This window comes from Gorilla gorilla, chromosome X (genome assembly GCF_029281585.2).
Source record: "Gorilla gorilla gorilla isolate KB3781 chromosome X, NHGRI_mGorGor1-v2.1_pri, whole genome shotgun sequence".
NCBI classification, from domain to species: Eukaryota; Metazoa; Chordata; class Mammalia; order Primates; family Hominidae; genus Gorilla; species Gorilla gorilla.
Genome location: NC_073247.2, coordinates 87,916,228 through 87,927,630, shown reverse-complemented (window position 1 = coordinate 87,927,630; position 11,403 = coordinate 87,916,228).

Genomic DNA, 11,403 nt, shown 5'->3' with positions numbered 1-11,403 from the left:
AAGAGAGAAAATCCAAATAATCTCAACAAGAAATAAAACGAGAGATATTACAACTGGCACCAAAGAAATACAAAAGGTCATTCAAGGTTACTCTGAACACTTTCATGCACATAAACTAGAAAACCTATAAGAGATGGATAAACTCCTGGAAAAATGCAACCCTCCTAGCTTAAAACAGGAAGAATTAGATACTCTGAAGACACCAATAAAAAGCAGCGAGATTAAAACGGTAATTTAAAAAATAGAAACAAAAAAATGTTCAGGACCAGATGGATTCATAAAAGAATTCTATCAGACATTCAAAGAAGAACTGGTACCAATTCTATTGACACTATTCGACAATAGAGAGAAAGAAGGAACCCTCCCTAATTCATTCTATGAAGTCAGTGTCACCCTCATACCAAAACCAGGAAAGGACATAAGCAAATAAGAAAACTACAGACCAATATCCCAGATGAACATAGATGCTACAATCCTTAAAAAAAATATATCTAACCAAATCCAACAACATATCAAAAAGATAATCCACCATGATCAAGTAGGTTTCATACCAGGGATGCAGGGATGGTTTAACATATGCAAGTCAATAAATGTGATACACCACATAAACAGAATTAAAAACAAAAATCACATAGCCATCCCAATAGATGCAGAAACACCATTCAACAAAATCTAGCATCACTTTATGATTAAAACTCTCAGCAAAATTGGCATTCAAGAAACATACCTCAATGAAATAAAAGCCATCTATGACAAACCCAAAGCCAACATAATACTGAATGAGGAAGAGTTGAAAGCATTTCCTCTGAGAACAGGAACAAGACAAGTACACCCACTCTCACCACTCCTCTTCTACACAGTACTGGATGTCCTAGCTAGAGCAATCAGAAAAGAGAAAGAAACAAAGAGCATCCAAATCGGTATAGAGGAAATCAAACTGTCACTGTTTGCTGATGATATGATTGTATACCTAGAAAACCCTAAAGACTTTTTCAGAAAGCTCCTAGAACTGATAAAATAATTGTGTAAATTTCAAGATACAAGATTAATGTACACAAATTATTAGCTCTTCCATACACCAACGGCAGCTAAGCTGAGAATCAAATAAAGAACTCAATCCCTTTCGCAATAGCTGCAAAAAAAAAAAATACTTAGGAATATACCTAACCAAGGAGTCAAAAGACCTCTATAAGAAAATCTACAAAACACTGCTGAAAGAAATCATATATGACACAAACAAATGGAAACACATCCCATACTCATGGATGGGTAGAAACAATATTGTGAAAATGACCATACTGCCAAAAGCAATCTACAAATTCAATGCAATCCCCATCAAAATACTACCATCATTCTTCACAGAATTAGAAAAAAACAATTCTAAAATTCATATGAACCAAAAACACATTCCACATAGACAAAGCAAGGCTAAGCAAAAAGAACAAATCTGTAGGCATGACACTACCTGATTTCAAACTATGCTATAAGGCCATAGTCACAAAAACAGCATGATATTGGTATAAAAATAGGCACATAGACCAGTGGAACAGAGTAGAGAACATAGAAATGAACCCAAATACTTATATCCAACTGATCTTCAATAAAACAAACAAAAATATAAAGTGGGGAAAAGACATCATTTTCAACAAATATTCCTGGGATGACTGGCTAGCCACATGTAGGAGAATAAAACTGGATACTTATCTCTCACCTTATACAAAAATCAACTCAAGATAGATTAAGGACTTAAATCTAAAACATGAAACTATAAAAATTCTAGAAGATAACATTGGAAAACCCCTTGTAGACATTGACTTGGCCAAGGATTTCATGACCAAGAACCCAAAAGCAAATGTAATAAAAACAAGGATAAAGAGTTGGGACTTAATTAAACTAAAGAGCTTTTGTACGACAAAAGGAACAGTCAGATGAGTAAACAGAAAACCCACAGAGTGGGAGAAAATCTTTGCAATCTATACATCTGACAGAAAATTAATGTCCAGAATCTACAATAAATTTAAGTCAGCAAGATATAAACAAATGATTTCATCAAAAAGTGGGCTAAGGACATGAATAGACATTCTCAAAAGAATACACACAAATGACCAACAAACATATGAAAAAATACTCAACACCACTAATGATCAGAAAAATGAAAATCAAAACCACAATGCGATACCACCTTACTCCTGCAAAAAATGGTCATAATCAAAAAATTAAAAAACAGTAGATGTTGGCATGGATGCAGTTATCAGGGAACTCTTCTACGCTGCTGGTGGGAATATAAACTGGTACAACCACTATGGAAAACAGTGTTGAGATTCCTTAAAGAATTAAAAGTAGAACTAATATTTGATCCAGCAATTCCACTACTGGGTATCTACTCAGAGGAAAATAAGTCATTATATGAAAAAGATACTTGCACACACACGTTTATAGCAGCACAATTCGCAACTGCAAAATCGTGGAACCAACCCAGATGCCTATCAATCAACGAGTAGATAAAAAAGCTGTGATTTATATATATATATATATATATATATATATATATATGATGGAATACTAATCAGCTATAAAGAGGAATCAATTAATGGCATGTGCAGCAACCTAGATAAGATTGTAGACTATTATTCTAAGTGAAGTAACCCAGGAATGGAAAACCAAACATTGTATGTTCTCACTGAAATATGAGAGCAAACGTATGAGGATGTAAGGCATAAGAATGATACAATGGATTTTGGGGACTCAGTGGGGAAGGATGGGAGGAGTGAGGAATAAAAGACTGCAAATGTGATGCAGTGTATACTGCTCGGGTGATAAGTGCACCAAAATCTCACAAATCACCATTTAAGAACTTACTCATGTAACCAAAAACCAACCATACCCCGATACCTATGCAAAAATAAAAAATAAAAATAAATAAAAAGAAAATATACAACTACATGGAAATTAATCAATATGCTTCTGAATGACCAGTGGGTGAATGAAGAAATTAAGAAGAAAATTAAAAAATTTATTGAAACAAATGATAATGGGAACACAGCATACCAAAACATATGGAATACAACAAAGCAGTACTCAGAGTGAAGTTTATAGCTATAAGTGGCTACATAATAAAGAGTAAAAACTTCAAAAAAAATCTAACTATGCATCTTGAACTAGAAAAGCAAGAGCAAACCAAACCTAATAAAATTAGTAGAAGAAAAGAAATAATAAAGATCAGAGAAGAAAGTAAGGAAATTGAAATTAAAAAATACAAAGATCAATGAAACAAAAGTTAGTTTTGTAAAAAGTTAAACAAAATTGACAAACTTTTAGCCTGACTAAGAAAAAAAGAGAGAAGATGAAAATTTAAAAAAAGATATTACAACTGATACTGCAGAAAGTCAAAGGATTATTAGTGGCTACTATGAGCAACTATATGCCAATAAATTGGAAAATCTACAAGAAATGGACAAATTTCTAGACACATACAACTTACAAAGAATAAACCAGGGACGAATTCAAAACCTGAACGGACCAATAACAAGTAATGAGATCAAAACTATAATAAAAAAAATCTCTCAAGAAAAAAGTCCAAGACCCAATGTCTTCACTGCTGAATTCTACCAACACCTAAAGGAGAACTAATACTAATCCAACTGAAATTATTCTAAAAAATAGAGGAGGAGGGAATATTTCCAAACTCATTCTATGAGGCCAGTATTGCACTGATACCAAGAACATATCAAAAAAAGAAAACTGCAGGCCAATACCTCTGAATAATTGATATGATTTGGCTGTATCCCCACCCAAATCTTATCTTAAATTGTAGGTCCCATAATTCCCACAAGTTGTGTGAGGGACCTGGTAGGAGGTAATTGAATCATGAGGGTAGGTCTTTCCCATGCTGTTCTTATGATACTGAATAAGTCTCACAAGGTCTGATGGTTTTACAAAGGGGAGCTCCCCTGAAAATGCTCTCTTTTACCTGCCACCATGCAAAACATGACTTTGCTCCTTTTTTGCCTTCTGACATGATTGTGAGGCCTCCCCAGCCACGTGGAACTGTGACTCAATTAAACTTCTTTCCTTTAAAAATTACCCAGTCTTGGGTATGTCTTTATTAGCAGTGTGAGAACAGACTAATACAGTAAATTGGTACCAGTATTGGGGTGCTGGTATAAAGATACCCAAAAATGTGGAAGTGACTTTGGAAATGGGTAAAAGGCAGAGGCCGGAACAGTTTGGAGGGCTCAGAAAAAGAAAGGGAGATGTGTGAAAGTTTGGAACTTCCTAGAGACTTGTTGATTGGCTTTGACCAAAATGCTGATAGTGATACTGACAATAAGTTCTAGGCCGAAGTGGTCTCAGATGAAAATCAGGAACTTGTTGGGAACTGGAGTAAAGGTTACTCTTACTATGCAAAGAGACTGGTGCCATTTTGCCCCTGCCCTAGGTATCTGTAGAAATTTTAACTTGAGAGAGATTATTTAGGGTATTTGGCAGAAGAAAACTTTGGAAAATTTGCAGCCTGATGATGCAAAAGAAAACCCCATGTTCTTGGGAGAAATTTAAGCCAGCTGCAGAAATTTACATAAGTAATGAGGAGCCAAATGTTAATCACCAAGACAATGGGGAAAATGTCTCCAAAGCATGTCAGAGACCTTCACGGCAGTGCCTCCCATCACAGGCCCAGAGGCATAGGAGGAAAAAACAGTTTGGTGGGCCAGGCCCAGGGCCCACCTGCTATGTTCAGCATAGGGACTTGGTGCCCTGCATCTCAGCTGCTCCAGCCATGACTAAAAGGGGCCAAGGTACAGCTCAATGGTTTCAGAGGGTGCAAGCCCCAATCATTGGCAGTTTCCACATAGTGTTGAGTCCTCAGATGCAGAAAAGTCAAGAGTTGAGGTTTGGGAACCTCCGCCTAGATTTCAGATGATGTATGCAAATGCCTGGATGTCTGGCCAGAAGTTTACTGAAGGGGTGGGGCCCTCATGGAGAACCTCTGCTAGGGTAGTGTGGAAGGGAAATGTGAGTTTGAAGCTCCCAAATAGAGTCCCCACTGCGGCACTGCCTAGGGGAGCTGTGAGAAAAGGGCCACTGTTCTTCAGACCCCAGAAAGGTAGATCCACTGAAAGCTTGCACTGTGTGCCTGGAAAAGCCACAGACACTCAATGCCAGCCTGTAAAAGTAGCCAGAAAAAGGGCTGTATCCTGCAAAGCCACAGGAGTAGAGCTGCCCAAGACCATGGGAACCCCCCTTTTGTATCAACATGACTTGGATGTGAGACGTGGAGTCAAAGGAGATTATTTTGGAACTTTAAGGTTTAATGACAGCCCTATTGGATTTTGGATTTGCATTGGGCCTGTAGCCCCTCCATTTTGGTCATTGTCTCCCATATGGAATGAGAACATTTACCCAATGCCTGTACCCACATTTTATCTAGAAAGTAACTAACTTGCTTTTGATTTTACAGGCTCATAGGTGGAAAAGACATGCCTTGTCTCAGATGAGACTTTGGACTGTGGGCTTTTCAGTTAATGCTGAAATGAGTTAAGACTTTGGGAGACTATTGAGAAGGTATGATTGGTTTTAAAATGTGAGGACATGAGATCTGGGAGGGGTCAGGGATGAAATGATATGGTTTGTCTCTGTCCCCACCCAAATCTCATCATAAACTGTAGCTCCCATAATTACCACGTCATGGGACGGACCTGATGGGCATGGGGGCAGATGTTTCCTGTGCTGTTCTCATGATACTGAATAAGTCTCACAAGATCTGATGGTTTTATGAAAAGAAGTTCTCCTGCACATACTCTCTTTTGCCTGTCACCATGCAAGTCGTGACTTCGCTCTTCCTTTGCCTTTCACCATGACTGTGAGGCCTCCCCAGCCACGTGGAACTATGAGTCACTTAAACCTCTTTCATTTATAAATTACCCAATCTCAGGTATGTCTTTATTAGCAGTGTGAGAACAGACTAATACAACAATATTAATGCAAAAATCATCAACAAAATAGTAGCAAACTAAGTTCTACAATATATTAACAGGATTATTCATTATGATCAAGTGGGATTTAATTCTGGGATGCAAGAATGTTTCAACAATTGCACATCAATCAACATGATACATCACATCAAGAAAATGAAGGATAAAAGCCATATCATTTCAATTGATACTGACAAAGCATTTGATAAAATTAAACATCCATCATTTTTAAAACCCTCAAAATACTGAATATAGATAAAAGCATACCTCAACATAATAAAATTTATATACAACAGATCCACAGTGAGTATCATACTGAATGGGGAAAAACTAAAAGCCTTTCCTTTAAAATCTGGAATACAAGGATGCCCACTGTCATTACTATTATTCAACATAGTACTGTAAGTTCTAGCTAGAGTAATCAGACAAGACAAAGATATGAAGAGAATCCAAATTGGAAAGGAAGAAGTCAAATTGTCCTTGTTTGCTGATGATATAATCTTATATTTGGAAAAACCTATAGATATCACCAAGAAACTATTAAAACTGATAAACAAATTCAGTACATTTATAGGATACAAAATCAATGTACAAAATCAGTAGCATTTCTATATGCCAACAGTGAACAATGTAAAAAATAAATTAAAAAGTAATCCCATATACAATAGCTACACATAAAATTAAATACCTAGAAATTAACTAAAGAATTTAAAATCTCTGTAACAAAAACTGAAAAACACTGATGAAGAAAATTGAAGAGAACATTAAAAAATAGAAAAGAATTTTATGTTTATAAATCAGAAAAAAATCAATATTGTTAAAATGTCCATACTACTCAAAGCAATCTATAGATTCAATGCAATCCCCAACAAAATACCAATTACATTCCTCACAGAAATGGAAAAATCAGACCTACAATTTATATGGAACCACAAAAGACCTAGAATAGCCGAAGCTATCCTAAGCAAAAATGACAAGACTGGAGGAATCACATTACCTGACTTCAAATTATACTACAGAGCTACAGTAAGCAAAACAGCATGGCACTGGAATAAAAAGGAGTCAGACGGACCAATGGAACAGAATAGAGAACCTATAAATGAATCCATTTATCTAGAGTGAACTTTTTTTTTTTTTGAGACAGAGTCTTGCTCTGTTGCCCAGGCTAGAGTACAGCGGTGTAATCTTGGCTCACTGCAACCTCCACCTCCTGGGCTCAACTGATTCTGTATTTTTAGTAGAGACAGGTTTTCACCATGTTGGCCAAGCTTGTCTCAAACTCCTGACCTCAAGAGATCCACCTGCCTGGCCTCCCAAACTGCTGGGATTACAGGTATGAGCCACCTAACTTATTTTTATAAAGGAGCCAAGAACATACATGAGGAAAAAGTCTTAGATTAATGATGCTGAGAAAACTGGATATCGATATGCAAAAGAATGAAACTAAACCTCTATCTTCCACCATATACAAAAATCAAATTAAAATGCATTAAAGACTTTAATCTGAGACCTCAAACTATGAAACTACTACAAGAAAATATTGGAGAAAATCTCCAGGACATTGATCTGGGCAAAGATTTTCTGAGTAATAGCCCACAAGCACCAGTAATCAAAGCAAACATGGACAAATGAGATTATATCAAGTTAAAAAACTTCTACACAGCAAATAATACAATCAACAATGCACAGAATAGGAGAATATATTTGCAAACTACCCCTCTGACAAGGGATTAATAAGCAGAATATATAGGGAGCTCAAGCAATTCAAAAGAAAAAAATATAATGATCCAATCAAAAAGTGAGCAAAAGATCTGAATAGACATTGATCAAAAGAAGACATAGAAGTGACAATCATATGAAAAGGTGCTCAACATCATCGATCATAAGGTAAATGCAAATAAAAAGTACAATAAGATACCATCTCACCCCAGTTAAAATGTCTTACATCCAACAGACAGGCAGTAACAAATGCTGGTGAAAATGTGGAGAAAAGGAAGCCCTTGTACACTGTTGGTTAAAATGTAAATTAGTACAACCACTATGAACAGTTTGGTGGTTCCTCAAAAAACTAAAAATAGAGTTACCATATGATCCAGCCATCCCACTGCTGGGTATATACCCAAAAGACAGGAAATCAGTATATCAGGGATATACCTGCACTCCTATGTTTGTTGCAGCACTGTTTACAATAGGTAACATTTGGAAGCAACCTAAGTGTCCATCAACAAATGAACTGATAGAGAAAATGTGATACATACACACAATAAAGTCTGCAATAAAAAATAATGAGATTCTATCATTTGCAACAACATAGATGGAACTGGAGATCATTATTTTAGGTGAAATAAGGCACAGAAAGACAAACGTTGAATGTTCTCACTCATTTGTGGGATCTAAAAGTCCAATAAATTGAACTAATGGACATCAAGAGTAGAAGGATGGTTACCAGAGGCTGGGATAGGTAGTGGGAGGCTGAGGGGGGGAGGAGGTGGGGAGAGTTAATGGGTCCAATAAAATAGAATGAATAAGATCTACTATCTGACTGTACAAGAGGGTGATTATAGTCATAATAACTTAATTATATATTTGTAAATAACTAAAAGAACATAATTGGATTGTTTGTAATTCAAATAATAAATGGTTGAGGTGAGGGATATCCTATTTCCCCCTATGATATGCTTATTTCACATTGCATGCTTTTATCAAAACATCTCATGTACCCCATAAATATATACACCATGTACCCACAAAAATGTTAATAATTTAAATTTTTTAAAAATCTTTTAAAAAAATATATATGACAAGCCTATAGCTAACATCATACTTAATTGTAAAAAGCTGAAAGTTTTATCTCTGAGATTGAGAAGAAGAAAAGAATGCCCACTCTTGCCACTTCTATTTAAAAGCACTGGAAGTCCTAGAGAGCAAATAGAAGATAAAAAGAAATAAACAGCATCCAAATAGGAAAGGAGTAACATTATCTATTTATTTATTTATTTGTTTTTTATTTTATTATTATTATACTTTAAGTTTTAGGGTACATGTGCACAATGTGTAGGTTTGTTACATATGTATACATGTGCCATGTTGGCGTGCTGCACCTTTTAACTCATCATTTAGCATTAGGTATGTCTCCTAATGCTATCCCTTCCCCCTCCCCCCACCACACAACAGTCCCCGGTGTGTGATATTCCCCTTCCTGTGTCCATGTATTCTCATTGTTCAATTCCCACCTATAAGTGAGAACATGTGGTGTTTGGTTTTTTGTCCTTGTGATAGTTTGCTGAGAATGATGGTTTCCAGCTTCATCCATGTCCCTACAAAGGACATGAACTCATCATTTTTTATGGCTGCATAGCATTCCATGGTGTATATGTGCCACATTTTCTTAATCCAGTCTATCATTGTTGGACATTTGGGTTGGTTCCAAGTCTTTGCTATTGTGAATAGTGCCGCAATAAACATACGTGTGCATATGTCTTTATAGCAGCATGATTTATTTAAAGATAGCACTGTCTTATATATAGAAGGCCCTAAGTACTCCACCAAAATAACTGTTAGAACTAATGAATGAATTGAGTAAAGTTGCAGGACACAAAAGCAACATAAAAAATTGTAAGCATTTTTATAAACTAAAAATGAACTATCTGAAGAAGTAATCCAGAAAACTGCCCCATTTGCAATGGCTGTAAAAAATAAAATGTCTAAGAATAAATTTAACCAAGGAGGTAAAAGATCTCTACACCCAAAACTATAAGACAATGATGAAAGAAACCGAAGAAGACTCCAACAAATAGAAAGATATACCATGTTCATGGATTGGAAGAATTAATATTGTTAAAATGTCCATATTACTGAAAGTGGTCTACAGATTCAATGCAATCCCTGTCAAAACTCCAATGAAATTTTCACAGAAATAGCAAAAGAAATTATAAAATTCACATGGAACCACAAAAGATCTGAATAGCCAAAGCAATCTTGAACAAAAATTTAAAAACTGTTTCTAATTATATTACAAAGCAACAGTAATCAAAACAGCATGGTACTGATATAAAAACAGATACATAGATCAATGGAAGAAAAGAGAGAGACCAGAAATAAGCCCAATAGTTTATGGTAATTTGATCTAAAAAAAAAAGCCAAGAAAACACAAGGGGGATATGACAGTCTCTTCAATAAATACTGTTGGCAAAAGTAGATATCCACATGCTGATGAATGACATTGGACCCTTATTCACCTCATATACAAAAATCAACTCAAAATAGATCAAAGATTCAAATGTAAGATTTGAAAGCATAAAATTACCAGAAGAAAATAAGGCCAAATCTTTATGACATTTGTCTTGGCAATAATTTTTTTTTAATGGCACCAAAAGCACAGGGAACAAAAGGAAAAATATACAACCGAGACTTCATCAATCTAATGTTTCTCCATAGCAAAGAAAAAAATGAAATCAATGGAAGCATAGGTAATGAGAAAAAATATTTGCAAGTCATATATCTGATTGGAGGTTAATATCCAAAAATATAAGAAATTCATACAACTCAATAGCAAAAAAAAAAAGAAAAGAAAAATTGTCAAAGACCCTGAATAGAAATTTTTTCAAAGAAGAAATGCAAATGGCCAACAGGTATGTGAAAAAATGTCCAACATCACCAATCACCAGGAAAATGCAAATTGAAACTACAATTAAATATCACCGCACACCTGTTAGAATGGCTATTATCAAAAGTAAAAAGATAAGTATTGGTGAGGATGTGAAGAAAAGGAACCCCTTGTACACTGTTGTTGAGAATGTATTATAAATTGGTAAAGTCATTATGAAATTAGTATGGAGGTTCCTCAAAATCTTACAAATAAAATAACCATATTATCTGGCAGTCTCACTTTCTGAGTATATATACAAAGAAAATAAAATCACTTCTCAAAGACATACTGCACCCCCAGTGCTCACTGGAGCATTATTCACAATAGCCTAGAAAACAACTTACATGTTTATTGATGGGTGAATGAATAAAGAAAATATGGTGTATATATACATATGTATATATATACACACACCATATATATATGTATACACCATATATATATATATATGATAAAATAATATTCAGCCTTAAAAATGAAGAAAATTCTGTTATTTGTTACAACACATAAACCTGGAGGGCATTATGCAAAGTAAAATAAGCCAGATACAGATAGACAATTACTGCATGATCTCACTTATATGTGAACTCTGAAACAGTTGAACTTATAGAAGCAGAGAGTGGAAGGGTGATGGCCAGTGGCTGGGGTGAAGGAAATGAAGAGATAGTTTTCAAAGGGCACAGACCTTCAATTGTAAGATGAATGAGTTCTGGACTCCTGATGTACAAAATGATGACTATAGTTAATAAAGTATTGTATACGTGAAATGTAAGAGAGTTGATC